At 46.1% G+C, this 15281-nt stretch overlaps 1 protein-coding gene across 9 annotated transcripts in view; it reads left to right on the top strand.

Moving 5' to 3' along the window:
- Nucleotides 1–15281, top strand: part of FAM222B (family with sequence similarity 222 member B) — a 100217-nt gene that overhangs the window by 30255 nt on the left and 54681 nt on the right. The window contains exon 1 of one of the 9 annotated variants that reach the window (XM_010378315.2): nt 5706–5971. The exons of 5 other annotated variants lie outside the window; for them this stretch is intronic. The gene's annotated coding sequence lies outside the window, so the exon portion shown is untranslated. Of the gene's footprint in view, nt 1–5705; nt 6021–15281 lie in introns of those variants that run through there. 3 more of the 9 variants (XM_030923429.1, XM_030923427.1, XM_030923430.1) reach the window with 3 other exon arrangements.

Genomic DNA, 15281 nt, shown 5'->3' with positions numbered 1-15281 from the left:
TTTGCCATGTTGGCCAGGAAGGTCTTGAACTCCTGACCTCAGGTGATCTGCCTGCCGTAGCCTCCAAAAGTGCTAGGATTACAGTCATGAGCCATCGGGCCCAACCATTATTATTTCTTGAAACGGAGTTTCACTCTTGTTGCCCAGGCTAGAGTGCAATGACACGATTTCGGCTTACTGCAACCTCCGTCTCCCGGGTTCAAGTGATTCTCCTGCCTCAGCCTCCTGAATAGCTGGGATTACAGGCACCTGCCACCACGCCCAGCTAATTTTTGTATTTTTTAGTAGAGACGGGGGTTCCACAATGTTCGCCAGGCTGGTCTTGAACTGCTGACCTCAGTTTATCCATCTGCTCGGCCTCCCAAAGTGATTACAGGTGTGAGCTACTGCACTGGCCTTATTACTGATGTTTTTGAACAGGCATGTCTTCCCTAACTACACTAAGTAATTTAAAGACAAAGACCACATCTTATTCATCTTTTTGTCTCTGGGGTATAATAGAATTTCAGGCATACAGGAATACAGTGCGTATTTGGTGATGTTAGTGAATGAGTAAAACAAAATCCCAGATTTTATTTGGATTTTTATACTCCCCTCTAGTGTCTGAAACAGAAAGTGCAGCCAGTTAAAACCCTTTAACTACTGTTACACCTTGCTAACTTTGAAGTGATAATGCCAGGAATTCCCTTTAAAAAAAAAAAATACCACAGTGTTTTTCTCAGACCTACTGTTCTCTTGAAGTCCAATGAACAATAAAGGTTTTATTAAAGTTTCTATGCTCTGTGTCATGGGTGTTTGAATTCTGTAAATATCACGTAGCAGTTCTTTATGAGGAAATTGTCTTTTTAAGACTGTTTGCCTTCTTTTCTGGTTCAGTCATTTTTTGTGTGTGTGTTTGTAATTCTGTTCTGGGACCTGTATCGTTTTGATTGGAGTAAATTAAGTGTCAAAGTTACATTTTATTTTATTTTTGGTTGTTATAAATGCCGTTTAGGAAATTTGCAAAATAGGGTGCTCAAGAAATGATGAGGTGCAAACTGATCAGTCTAGAGGGATATTACCTAAACTAGTTTTTAGTCTAGCCTACTGATCTCTTCCATCTATTTTTGAGAGGTGTTTATGTTTTAATATCTTTTTGTTTGTTTGTTGTGAGACGGAGTCTCGCTCTGTCGCCCGGGCTGGAGTGCAGTGGCCGGATCTCAGCTCACTGCAAGCTCCGCCTGCCGGGTTTACGCCGTTCTCCTGCCTCAGCTCCCTGAGTAGCTGGGGCTACAGGCGCCCGCCTCGTCGCCCGGCTAGTTTTTTGTATTTTTTAGTAGAGACGGAGTTTCACCGTGTTAGCCAGGATGGTCTCGATCTCCTGACCTCGTGATCCGCCCATCTCGGCCTCCCAGAGTGCTGGGATTACAGGCTTGAGCCACCGCGCCCGGCCATGTTTTAATATCTTTTACTGACTGTAAAAGTAAGACGTTCAGCATAGTTTAAAGATGATAAAATCTGTAATTTCACTAAGTTAACGTAGTAAAAATAACAAAATTAATGCTTTTTATTTACATATATATATATATATATATATATATATATTTTTTTTTTTTTTTTTGAGACGGAGTCTCGCTCTGTCGCCCAGGCTGGAGTGCAGTGGCCGGATCTCAGCTCACTACAAGCTCCGCCTCCCGGGTTCACGCCATTCTCCTGCCTCAGCCTCCCGAGTAGCTGGGACTACAGGCGCCCGCCATCTCGCCCGGCTAATTTTTTGTATTTTTTAGTAGAGACGGGGTTTCACCGTGTTAGCCAGGATGGTCTCGATCTCCTGACCTCGTGATCCGCCCGTCTCGGCCTCCCAAAGTGCTGGGATTACAGGCTTGAGCCACCGCGCCCGGCCTATTTACTTATATTTTGAGACAGTCCCACTTGCCCAGGCTGGAGTGCACTGGCGCGATCTCGACTCACTGTAATCTCTGCCTCCCGGGTTCAAGCAATTTTCCTGTCTCAGTCTCCCAAGTAGGTGGAATTACAGGCCCCCGCTACCATACTGGGCTAATTATTTTTTATTTTTTATTTTTTGTGGAGATGAGGTTTCAACATGTTGGCAAGGCTGGTTTTGAACCCCTAACCTCAAGTGAGCTGCCCGAGTCAGCATCCCAAAGTGCTAGGATTACAGGTGTCAGCCACCGTGCTGTGCCTTAATGTTTTTTTTTTTTTTTTTTTTTTTTTTGAGATGGAGTCTTCCTCTGTTGCCCAGGCTGGAGTGCAGTGGCATGATCTCAACTCACTGCAACCTGTGCCTCCCAGTTTCAAGCGAGTCTCCTACCTCAGCCTCCCGAGTAGCTGGGATTACAGATGTGCGCCACAACTCCCGGCTATTTTTTTGTACTTTTTTTTTTTTTTTCTTGAGACGGAGTCTCACTATATCGCCCAGGCTGGAGTGCAGTGGCCGGATCTCAGCTCACTGCAAGCTCCGCCTCCCGGGTTCACGCCATTCTCCTGCCTCAGCCTCCCGAGTAGTTGGGACTACAGGTGCCTGCCACCTCACCCGGCTAGTTTTTTGTATTTTTTAGTAGAGACGGGGTTTCGCCGTGTTAGCCAGGATGGTCTTCATCTCCTGACCTCGTGATCCGCCCGTCTCGGCCTCCCAAAGTGCTGGGATTACAGGCTTGAGCCACCCCGCCGGGCCCTTTTTGTACTTTTTTTAAGTAGAGACCGGGTTTTACCATGTTGGCCAGGCTGATCTCAATCTCCTGACCTTGAGATCTGCCTGTCTGAGCCACCCAAAGTGCAAGCCACTGCACCTGGCCCTCTTTTTTATTGTTTAAAAGGTACAATAAAACAAATTCTCTTTTTCACTTCTCCCTAACTATGTACTTATTCTCTCAATGATAACTACTGTTGACAGATTGGTTTAACATCTATATATTATGTTGGACCAAGAGATGTATATTCATATGTGCTTAAAAAATAGGCCGGGTGCGGTGGCTCAAGCCTGTAATCCCAGCACTTTGGGAGGCCGAGACGGGCGGATCACGAGGTCAGGAGATCGAGACTATCCTGGCTAACACGGTGAAACCCCGTCTCTACTAAAAAATACAAAACAAAACAAAACAAAACAAACAAAACAAAACAAAACAAAAAACCTAGCCGGGCGAGGTGGCGGGCGCCTGTAGTCCCAGCTACTTGGGAGGCTGAGGCAGGAGAATGGCGTAAACCCGGGAGGCGGAGCTTGCAGTGAGCTGCGATCCGGCCACTGCACTCCAGCCCGGGAGACAGAGCGAGACTCCGTCTCAGAAAAAAAAAAATAGACGTGATGCTGGGTGCGGTGGCTCATGCTTGTAATCACAGCACTTTGGGAGGCTGAGGCGGGTGGATCACCTGAGGTCTGGAGTTCGAGACCAGTCTGGGCAACATGGTGAAACCCCATCTCTACTAAAAATACGAAAATTAGCTAGGCACGGTGGCTCATGCCTGTAATCCCAGCTACTCGGGAAGCTGAGGCAGGAGAATGGCTTGAGCCCGGGAGGCAGAGGTTGCAGTGAGCCAAGATTGTGCCGTTGTACTCCAACCTGGGCGACAGAGTGAGACTCTTAAATCTAAAAAAAAAAAAAAAGAGGGGGGGGATCAGCCTAGCACGTTGGCTCATGCCTGTAATCCCAGCACTTTGGGAGGCCGAGGCGGATGGATCACTTGAGGTCAGGAGTTTGAGACCAGCCTGGCCACCACGGTGAAACCCCCTCTCTACTGAAAATACAAAAATTAGGCCGGGCGCAGTGGTTCACGCCTGTAATCCCAACACTTTGGGAGGCCGAGGTGGGTGGATCACGAGGTCAGGAGATGGAGACCGTCCTGGCTAACACGGTGAAACTACGTCTCTACTAAAAATACAAAAAATTAGCCGGGCGTGGTGGCAGGTGCCTGTAGTCCCAGACTGAGGCAGGAGAATGGCGTGAACCCGGGAGGCAGAGCTTGCAGTGAGCCGAGATCCCGCCACTGCACTCCAGCCTGGGCGACAGAGCGAGACTCCGTCTCAAAAAAAACAAATAACAAAAAACAAAAATTAACTGGGCGTGGTGGGGAGCACCTGTAATTTCAGCTACTTCAGAGGCTGAGGCAGAATTGCTTGAATCTAGGAGGCAGAGGTTGCAGTGAGCCGAGATTACACCACAGCATCTCGCCAGTACACTCTAGCTTGGGCAACAGAGTGAAACTCCATCTCAAAAATAAATAAATAAAATAAAACAGGCATGTCATACAGCTCCTTTTCCGTCTTCCAGGAGTACTGAGGTGGTTATATATGAAATGTTTTGAGTTCCAAGGTAGCCTAGACTGCTTAAAGTTTCGTTTTGTTTTAAATTATAGTAGTGTTTGGGGCGATTAAGCAGTGTTGTAGAGTGTGATGTAGATATTTAATGTCATGCGTTTGCGAGAACTCTGAACAAAAATGACAATCTAGGTAATAGCTTGCCTTCCCTGACCCCCGTTTTCTTTTTCTCTCTTTTTTTTTTTTTTGAGTTAGGATCTTACTCTCAGGCCGGAGTGCAGTGGCATTGTCTCTGTTCAGTGTATTCTGCCAAGTAGCTGGGACTAGAGCGTGAGTTACCACGCCTAGTTACGTCTAAAATTTGTGGTAGAGACGGGGGTCTCACCATGTCGACCAGGCTGGTCTCGAACACCTGGGTTCAAGTGATCTGCCCGCGTTGGCCTCCCAAAGTGCTGGGATTACAGGTGAGACACACCGCGCCCGGCCAGTTTTCTTAAATGAACCCCATGTGGTGCTCTATCACTACCCCCAAGAAAACATACCACAGTGTTTAGCATGTTCTATTCCAGTTAGTTCTATTCCAATTGGTGATTGAAGTGTTGGTGCAACCTGCCAGTTACTCTGAGCCTGGTGGTTGCTGAGAGTATGTTCCCCATAATATTAGGTATATGATTGAACAAGGATTAGGTGTTTGCTTCCTAATTGTACTGAAACCTGCTTGGGATTTAACTGGATTGGATACATCCAGCTAAATACATTGGATGTTTTGTATCTGAAACAGGTTGGAGCCAACTATGTGTGGTTTTTTTTATTGTTCTTTTTTTTTGGCCGATGATTTCATGTATTCCCTTCTCCACCCCACCAACTTCTAGATACATACTTTCCCAACATGCCTCCACCCCCACCCCTTAATTTCTGCGTCACGGGAAGCTGGAGTTTCCGACAGGGAGGATGGATGTGTGCAACTGATTTAATATGTAATCCTAAATCCGTCCACTGTTATAGTGCAGTGCAGTTGATTAGACTAGAGGCGGAGAGGCTTGGGGAGCATCTTTTTACGGTCGAGTGTCTCCAGGTGGCAATTGCTGTTGAAGTCTGAGCCACTCTGGGAGGTATCGCGTGGGTAGGGGGGTTCTCCTAGTACCCAGGTCGAAAGTGGGAGGGGGCGGGGCAGAGGGAGAAGGGGTGCGGAGGGGCGCAGCTTCACCTGGCCCAGCTACGGGATGCTTGGCTCCTGGCTTTGGGGTGGGGGCCGGGAGAGATGGGGGCAACGCTAACAAAGAGGAGCCGAGTCGGGCCGTGTCCGCGGGTAGCGGGCCTATCCCGGTGGCTGACCTCCCTGTGGACTTCCCCAGTTGGCTGCTTGGCGAGTCGCTCTGCTGGATCCCTGGCTTGCCATTGGCTGTGCAGACAGGAGGGGGCTCGCGAAGAGCCAGGGTGGCGGTGAGGGGGCGGGGCTGGCTTCCGGCGGCGGCTGGGAGCAAGCGGCAGCCGGCTGGGGGAGGGGGTGTCGGCGCACCGCGGAGTCCTGCGCTCCGTGAGCCTGGCACCCGGAGCAGCCGCCTCCCCCTCCCCCTGCCTAGACAGCTAGAAGCCCCTTCTCTTCCATCCTCCCAGGGAGGGGGTGAGCTGGGCTGAGCTGCCCCAGGCGGGCGGGGCGGAGCCAGGAGCCCCACCGAGCGCTGCGGAGCGAACCTCACCTTCTTTCCAGGGCGCAAGGTGTGTGTGCTTTTTCTAACGCGACCCCGACTTCAGCCGACTTAACCTTGTAAGAGAAGGGGAAATGGAATGGGAAATAATATCTCTGGATCCCATCAGTTTGTTTTGCTTATCTGTTTCTACCGTTCATCATTTTTTTCCTTCCCTTCATCTCACCCCTGCAGATGGGTAAGGAGATTCAGGACTCTTATCTCTTTTTACTGATGTGTCGATATCGGTCGTATAGTAAAATGCACAGAGAAGAAAAGAGGAGCCCTGTTTTGTGTGATATCTGATGCAGTAAACCGCAATTAAAAAAAAAAAAAAAAGGCAAGCTAGGAGTGGATATTTGGAACTGTACTGCATCCGTGTCCATTAAGGCTGTCTTCACCATTTTCCTCCTTGGGACTGCCTTGATCAGCAATAACAATCTGAAAGGAGAGGAGGTGCTAGTGGAAAGAGAGAGCAGCCCCAGTCAAATGGTGGTTAAAGGAAATCCTGATAGTTGTTAGCGATTAACTCTGCTGAAGTCTCTTCCTAGAGTACATTGTCACCGGCTTTGTGTAGTAGCTCATCTCTGTTGCAGAAACCTGACTAGAGCAGGCAAACTTACCTTGTTGTTGCTGAAACTTAAAAGTCTTATCTTTTTCTCTGTCGGTATATTTCTTATATTCACAGACCCTCGGAGGGATTAGTTTCTATCGTCAAAAACCAAAACCAAACTTAAAAAAACCTCCAGATGAATTTTAGTTCGTGGGTTTTTTTTTTTTTTTTTTTTTTTTTTTTGGTGAGATGAGTCTCGCTCTGTCGCCCAGGCTGGAGTGCAGTGGTGCGATCTCGGCTCACTGCAACCTCCGCCTCCAGGGTTCAAGCGATTCTCCTGCCTCAGCCTCCTGAATAGCTGAGATTACAGGCGCCTACCACCGTTTCGGGCTAATTTTTTGTGTTTTTAGTAGAGGTTCGGTTTCACCATGTTAGTCAGGCTGGTCTTGAACTCCTGACCTCGTGATCTGCCTGCTTCAGCCTCCCAAAGTGCTGGGATTACAGGCGTGAGCCACCGCTCCCAGCCTCGTTAGTTTTTTAAAAAAGGTTCCTCTCCCCAAAGTTTATGAATTTGTGTGGCTATAGCATTACAACTTAAATGAAATTTATCTTTTTTGAGTTCCTTTGCTTCTTCATCTTAGGGGTCCCTTCTTTCTGAAGAACACCTATCTCCAGAATCGGGAACGTCTTTGTAGGCTTTAAATTGAGAAAAACGTTTTCAGTGGAAAATAGAAAATCCAAAGTTTTTGATGTTAGAAACAAAGGGAGTGTGTGTGTGTGTGTGTGTGTGTGTGTGTGTGTGTGTGTGTGTTGGGTGACAGTGTCCATAGTACACTAGCTTTAAGTGGACATTTTCTTTTCTTTTCTTTTTTTTTTTTTTTTTTTTTTGAGACAGAGTCTGTCGCCCAGGCTGGAGTGCCGTGGCGTGATCTCGGCTCACTGCCAGCTCCACCTCCCAGATTCACGCCATTCTCCTGCCTCAGCCTCCCCGAGTAGTTGGGACTACAGGCACCTGCCACCACACCTGGCTAATTTTTTATATTTTTAGTAGAGACGGGGTTTCACTGTGTTAGCCAGGATTGTCTTGATCTCCTGACCTCGTGATCCACCCACGTCAGCCTCCCAAAGTGCTGGGATTACAGGCGTGAGCCACAGTGCCCGGCGTAAGTGGGCATTTTCAACGAAATGTGTTTGGACCAGGTTTATCTTAATGTTGATTAGCAAAGAGCTACAGTACCAGAAGGGATGAGTATCTTTTTTTTTTTTTTTTTTTGGCAACACTTTGATAAATATTAATTAAAATGGTTCAGAGTTTATGTAATGCAGGTTCAGTTTCCAAAGATTGTTCTAACTGGGGTCCACTTTTGAAAACAGAATTGATACACTGGAGCTGTTCTTACACTTTTGGCTAGATTAGTGATTTTTTTCTTTGCATTGATTTATTAGATCTCTAAACAGGAGCAATTTGAGATGAAAGCAAGTATTATAAAAAAATAGGGATAATGGGATAGGAAACCACTTCAGCTGTGGAAAGTAATAGGGATTAGGAAACTTACTTTTTAACCTTTTTTAAATATAAGACTTCAAGTACCTTAGAATAGACATGTTACTAAAAAATAGATTCACAGTAATCCTGTGTCAGGTTTTGGGTTTTTATGTTATTACTCACTTGTCCCTTAAGGCTCCATTAGTTGTGTTTAAATTGGGAGGGAAAGGGGTTCCCCCAGATGTTGACTTCGTTAACTTGCTACTGAAAGTGAACTGTTAAAAATCACTGATTGAAGCCTTGACAGTTAGCTAGTATATAAACAAAGTTAGCTAGTATATAAAACAAAGTGCACTTTGATGTCTAAGGTATAGGAAGCTGGGGAAGTGACCAAAAAACCAGTTGGAAGGCAGGGTGCAATGGCTTGCTCCTGTAATCCCAGCACTTTGGGAGGCTGAGGTGGGTGGATCACTTGAGGTCAGAAGTTAAAGACCAACATGGGGAAAACCCGTCTCTACCAAAACAAAAAAATTAGCTGGGCGTGGTGGTGCACTCCTGTAGTCCCAGCTACTTGGGAGACTGAGGTGGGAGAACTGCTGGAACTCAGAAGGCGGAGGTTGCAGTGAGCCAGGGTTGTGCCACTGCACTCCAGCCTGGGTGACAGAGTGAGACCCTGTCTCAAAAAAATCCCCAAAAAACAAAAACAAAAAAAAGTTGGAGGCTGTAAGATTTCAGCTCGCTTCTATCAAAAAACAAGTTGCTCTTCTATTTGATATCTGGGTGGTTTTTAAGTTCTCTACCCATGGGTGAGCAGTAAGTACAGCTTTATAATGTTATATTATACTTCACTCACTTTTTTATATTGCCATTTTTTAATTTTTATGTTTTGTAGAGAATAGGGTCTGGCTCTGTTGCTCAGGTTGTTGTCAAACTCCTGGCCTCAAGCAATCCTCCCAGAGGCCTCCCAAAGTGTTGGGATTAAGGTGTGAGCCACTGCACCCCTCCACACCCGATATTTCTCTTTTCTTGACTGATTTGTGTGATCACTATTTTGCATGGTGCAATAATTAGGGGTTCCCGAAAGGATTTTCCCAGGAGACAGAAGACTATGTATAGAACTAATCATAAGTGCAAACCCTATTTGCACTGATGTTCAAATATCATTTAAGGTGCATGGAAATCCTGGAATTTGGTCATCTGCAAGGAAACAACTATAGAAAGCCATAAATCTCTTAGGTTGAGGGGGCATAGTGCCGGTTGAGGTTAAAGCAATTGATTTAATTTTCTTTAGCAGTCTGTTTTTATTCATCTTGCTTATTTCATTTTTTTTTTTTTTTTTTTTTTTTTTTTGGGATGGAGTCTCACTGGGTCGCCCAGGCTGGAGTGCAGTGGCACAGTCTCTGCTCACGGCAGCCTCCGCCTCCCAGGTTCAAGCAATTCTCCTGCCTCAGCCTCCTGAGTAGCTGGGATTACAGACATGCACCACCATGCCTGGCTAATTTTTGTATTTTTAGTAGAGTCAGGGTTTCACCATGTTGGCCAGCGTGGTCTTAAACTGACCTCAGGTGATCCATCTTCCTCGGCCTCCTACAGTGCTGGGATTACAGGCGTGAGCCACCGTGCCTGGCCCATCCTGCTTATTTCTGTGAGTCATGGCTTAGAATGTGTTAAGAAAAAGGACTCTATGTTCTCTCTAAAGGGAGACTCGAGACTAATCCCCTTGTTCACATCAGAAGTATAAAATGATCCCCTTGAGAAGGTGAAAGAAAAATATTGGGCCCTTGGTATTGCTTGATTCTCATAATAATCAGCTTGAGTGTTGTAAGGTTTGGAATTGGGAAAAGCTTACTCAACGTGAGAAAATATTAGAGGCAAAAGAGACACTGGGAATGCTCTCTCAATTGTCAGATTTATTTAGAACAATGGATGCATTCATATGGAGATATGGGTGATGATACTTTTTAGATTTTCAGCTTTTTCAGTCAGGTGTCAGAGACAATATTTTGTGTTTAAGCACAACCCCCTCCCCCAGGGTTTGGCTCTTGAAGCTGAGTCTTTTGAGGAAGTTGTTTGCTGTGAGTCTGAATCCTGAAAGTAGAGGACTTAGTGGAGTCTGTGATCTGTTTACCAGTCAGATGAGGATGTAGAATTTATTGTTGGTGAGTTACTGAACTCTTCCTAAAGAATGGTTGCTAGGCAAATTTTATCTCAGTTTAACCCTCAGTAGTTTACAGTCTGCTCTCAGTGAAGGCCAGAGCTGTCTTTCTAATGATACTGTCCTTTAAGAATCCTTGTTGGATATGCATGTATGTTGTTCAGTGGCTCAAAATAAAGGACTAGAATGATGTATGGGTCTCTCTTCATCAGGACAATTTAGCTTTTGGTAACCTGGGCTGACATTGTTACTAATTTCTCTCCTGGATCAAGTGGTTGGTGGGGTTGCTCTCCAACGTTAAGATACCACTGTTTGAGTATTTTGTTTTCGTAGCTAATAGGGCAATGAGTAATGCATTCATTTTGGAAACAGGCCAGTGGTAACACAGCTCTTGGGCCTGGACGTATGGAAAAATAGGACAGAATAAACAATTGAGGGCATAAATAATCAATCTTCCAACTGAGCCCTGGGAGAGTGAGGGAGATTATCCTTAGAGCTGTTCAATCTGGCAGTAAAAGGAAAAGAGTCCACTGAACTGAATTAATTACCCAGACTGTATTTGATACTGCAGGAATTATGAATTGTTAGGACCATTCAACACAAAGTTACCTTTCTGATACAAACTTTTTTTTTTTTTTTTTTTTTTGAGGCGGAGTCTCGCTCTGTCGCCGGGGCTGGAGTGCAGTGGCCGGATCTCAGCTCACTGCAAGCTCCGCCTCCCGGGTTTACACCATTCTCCTGCCTCAGCCTCCCAAGTAGCTGGGACCACAGGCGCCGGCCACCTCGCCCGGCTAGTTTTTTTTTTCTTTTTGTATTTTTAGTAGAGATGGGGTTTCACCGTGCCAGCCAGCATGGTCTCGATCTCCTGACCTCGTGATCCGCCCGTCTCGGCCTCCCAAAGTGCTGGGATTACAGGCTTGAGCCACCGCGCCCGGCCCTGATACAAACTTTTAATCCATCTTTTTGTTTTAAGCCAGACATTCAAATTGTTTATTTATTTTTTAGAATCCGGGCCTTTGTGTCTTACTTAAACTTTGTTCTATATGTTAGCATTCTATGAACACTTGAGGTCCTTTTGTTTGGTCAGATCTTAGAAGTTTACTTCATTAAGATTTCATGATCTGTAAATACATAAAACGTCTCACAAAAGGTTAAGACAAGAGTTTGGGCCGGATGCGGTGGCTCATGCCTGTAATCCCTACATTTGGAGAGGCTGAGGTGGGTGGATCACTTGAGGCCGGGAGTTCAAGACCAGCCTGACCAACATGGTGAAACCTCGTCTCTACTAAAAATATGAAAATTAGGTGGGTGTGGTGGTGCAGGCCTGTAATTCCAGGTACTCAGGAGGCTGAGGCAGGAGAATTGCTTGAACCTGGGAGGTGGAGGTTTCAGTGAGCTGAGATCTCTTTTTTTTTTTTTTTTTGAGACGGAGTCTTGCTCTGCCGCCCAGGCTGGAGTGCAGTAGCGCGATCTCAGCTCACTGCAAGCTCCGCCTCCCCGATTCACGCCATTCTCCTGCCTCAGCCTCCCGAGTAGCTGGGATTACAGGTGCCCACCACTGCGCCCGACCAATTTTTTGTATTTTTAGTAGAGACGGGGTTTCATCGTGTTAGCCAGGATGGTCTGGATCTCCTGACCTGGTGATCCGCCCGCCTCGGCCTCCCAAAGTGCTGGGATTACAGGCCTGAGCCACCGCGCCCAGCCGAGCTGAGATCTCTTGACTGCACTCCAGCCTGGGTGACAGAGTGAGACTCCACATAAAAACAAAACAAACAAACAAACAAAACACACACAGAAAAAACAAGCATTTCTTCAGACCAAGAATCATTTCCAGTATTAAGATAAATATTCTGCCAGGCGCGGTGGCTCACGCCTGTAATCCCAGCACTTTGGGAAACCAAGGCAGGTAGATCACCTGAGTTCAGGAGTTCGAAGCCAGCCTGACCAACATGGAGAAACCCCATCTCTACTAAAAATAAAAAAATTAGCTATGTGTGGTGGTGCATGCCTGTAATCCCAGCTACTTGGGAAGCCGAGGCAGGAGAATCGCTTGGACCCAGGAGGTGGAGGTTGCAGTGAGCCGAGATTGCGCCATTGCACTCCAGCCTGGGCAACAAGAGCGAAATTCCGTCTAAAAAAAAGAAAAGATAAATATTCTTAATTTTAGATAGTTTTTATCCAGTGAATTAAATGAACATTGGTCTCAGCATTTCTCTGAAGTAGGGAAAACCAATGCTCTGTGATTATCTAAATAACTTAAGTGATTTGGTAGTGAAGCCAGACTGAGAGCCAAGGTCTCTGAATTCTTCCTTTCTCTGAATTTCTAATACAGTTTATTATTTTCTCCAAGAAATTTCAGGAACCCATTTGAAATGATTTGAAGTTTTCCTATCTCTACTCTGAGAGGCTTTTTTTTATCTTTCTGGTTGTGAAGGGAACCCAAACACCAGGATGCTATTATTAATCAAGAGAAGAAAGCTTAAGAAAAAATAAAGTTAAGGAAAGACCAACTTGAAGGTGATTTTAATTTGTTTTGTTTTGAGACAGGGTGCTGTCCCAATTATGTTGCCCAGGCTGGCCTTGAATTCCCAGACTCAAGCAATCCTCCTGACACAGCCTCCCAAGTAGCTGGGACTACAGGTGTGCACTGTGGTGCTCGACTTCCAAATTGAAGTTTTGTTATATTTGGTGCTGGTGGATCCTAGGAAGTAAATACTGGGCTGATTAGATTAAATTCAGTCATGGACTGAGTTTGTTACATTGCAGCCTAACTGAAAAGGGCAGAGGGCATCTTTACCAAGATATGGGCAAGACTCTAGTTAAGAGTTCATTCCTTAGATTCACAGAGACCAAACAGTGGAACAAACAGAAGTTCATTCCTGATCTGTGAAAAGTCTGTTATTGATTATACATACAAAAGGGCAAGCAGGCAGAGTATAGATAGGTGAAATCAATCCAAAGATACTTTCAAGGACACTTTTTTTTTTTGTTAGATGGAGTTTCACTATTGTTGCCTAGATTGGGGTGCAATGGCATGATCTCGGCTCACCGCAACCTCCGTCTCCCAGGTTCAAGCAATTCTCCTGCCTCAGCCTCCCAAGTAGCTGGGATTATAGGCATGTGCCACTGCATGCCACCATGTGCCCAGCTAATTTTCTATTTTTAGTAGAGATGGGGTTTCTCGGCCGGGCGCGGTGGCTCAAGCCTGTAATCCCAGCACTTTGGGAGGCCGAGATGGGCAGATCACGAGGTCAGGAGATCGAGACCATCCTGGCTAACACGGTGAAACCCCGTCTCTACTAAAGAAAAATACAAAAAACTAGCCGGGCGCGGTGGCGGGCGCCTGTAGTCCCAGCTACTCGGGAGGCTGAGGCAGGAGAATGGCGTGAACCTGGGAGGCGGAGCTTGCAGTGAGCTGAGATCCGGCCACTGCACTCCAGCCTGGGCGACAGAGCAAGACTCTGTCTCAAAAAAAAAAAAAGAGAGAGAGAGAGATGGGGTTTCTCCATATTGGTCAGGCTGGTCTCAAACTCCCGACCTCAGGTGATTCACCCGCCTCCACTTCCCAAAGTGCTGGGATTACAGGCATGAGCCACCATGCCCTGCCTCAAGGACACATTTTTAAGCAATAGCGTTAACTTCCTCTGGTTTTAACTGAGATTTTCTAGGCATACAGACTACTGAGAAATTTGTTTTTTTCTTTGGTCATTCAACTAAGCAGTAGGCAAGATAGCCAAGAACTTGTATTACACTTAATTTTGTTTTGAGACAGAGATCCCACTTTTTTGTTTCTCTTTTTTTCTTTTCTTTTTTTTTTTTTTTGAGACAGGATCTCACTGTGTCATCCAGTAGTGTGATCACAGCTCACTGCAGTCTCTACCCCTTGGGGTTAGGCAATCTGCATATCTCAGCCTCTTTTATTTTTTTTTTTTTTGAGATGGGAGTCTTGCTTTGTCACCCAGACTGGAGTTCAGTGGTGTGATCTCAGCTCACTGTAACCTCCACCTCTTGGGTTCAAGTGATTCTTGTGCCTCAACCTCCCGAATAGCTGGGATTATAGGCATGTACCATCACACCAGGCTAATTTTTGTATTTTCAGTAGAGATGGGGTTTCACTGTCTTGGCCAGGCTGGTCTCGAACTTCTGACCTTAAGTGATCTGCCTGCTGTGGCCTCCCAAAGTGCTGGGATTACAGGTGTGAGCCACCATGCCTGGCCTATCTCAGCCTCTTGAGTAGGTGGGACCACAGGTTCGCTTCATCATGCCTGGCTACTTTTTTCATTTTTTTGTAGAGACGGGGTCTCCCTATGTTGTCCAGGTCGGTCTCAAACTCCTGGGCTCCAACGATCTTCCCACCTTGGCCTCCCAAGTGCTGAGATTAGAACCATGAGTTATCATGCCCAGACTACGCTTAGTTAGTTCCTTCCTTCCTTCCTTCCTTCCTTCCTTCCTTCCTTCCTTCCTTCCTCCCTCCCTCCCTCCCTCCCTCCCTCCCTCCCTCCTCCTCCTTCCTCGTTCCTTCCTTTCTCTTCCTTCTCTTTTCTCTTTTTTCCTTCTTTTTTTTTCTCTTTCCTTCTCTGCTTCTCTCCTTCCTTCTCTTTCCGCTTCCTTTTATCTTTCTTTCTCCTTTATCTTTCTCTTTCTCTCTTCTCTTCTCTCTCTCTCTTTCTTTCTTTCTTTCTCTTTCTTTCTCTCTCTTTCTCTTTCTTTCTTTCTCTCTCTCTTTCTCTCTCTCTCTCTCTCTCTTTCTTTCTTTTTCTGAGATGGAGTCTCACTCTGTTACCCAGACTGGAGTGCAGTGGCGCGATCTCAGCTCACTGCAATCTCTGCCAACTGGGTTTACCCCATTCTCCCGCTTCACCCTCCTGAGTAGCCGGGACTACAGGCGCCTGCCACCACGCCCGGCTAATTTTGTATTTGTATTTTTAGTAGAGACGAGGTTTCACCGTGTTAGCCAGGATGGTCTCGATCTCCTGACCTCGTGATCTGCCCACCTCGGCCTCCCAGAGTGCTGGGATTATAGATGTGAGTCACCGTGCCCAGCCTACACTTAGTTTCTTAATCATCAAAAGTAGTATATAACTCAGTAATTGACCTAGAAAAATTTAGCTCAATGTAGTATCCTTGGTACAGTTTGTTTTATTTAA

Source organism: Rhinopithecus roxellana, chromosome 19 (genome assembly GCF_007565055.1).
Source record: "Rhinopithecus roxellana isolate Shanxi Qingling chromosome 19, ASM756505v1, whole genome shotgun sequence".
Classification (NCBI taxonomy): Eukaryota; Metazoa; Chordata; class Mammalia; order Primates; family Cercopithecidae; genus Rhinopithecus; species Rhinopithecus roxellana.
Note: the sequence above shows the minus strand (reverse complement) of the source record. Positions and strands in the feature narration are given on the sequence as shown.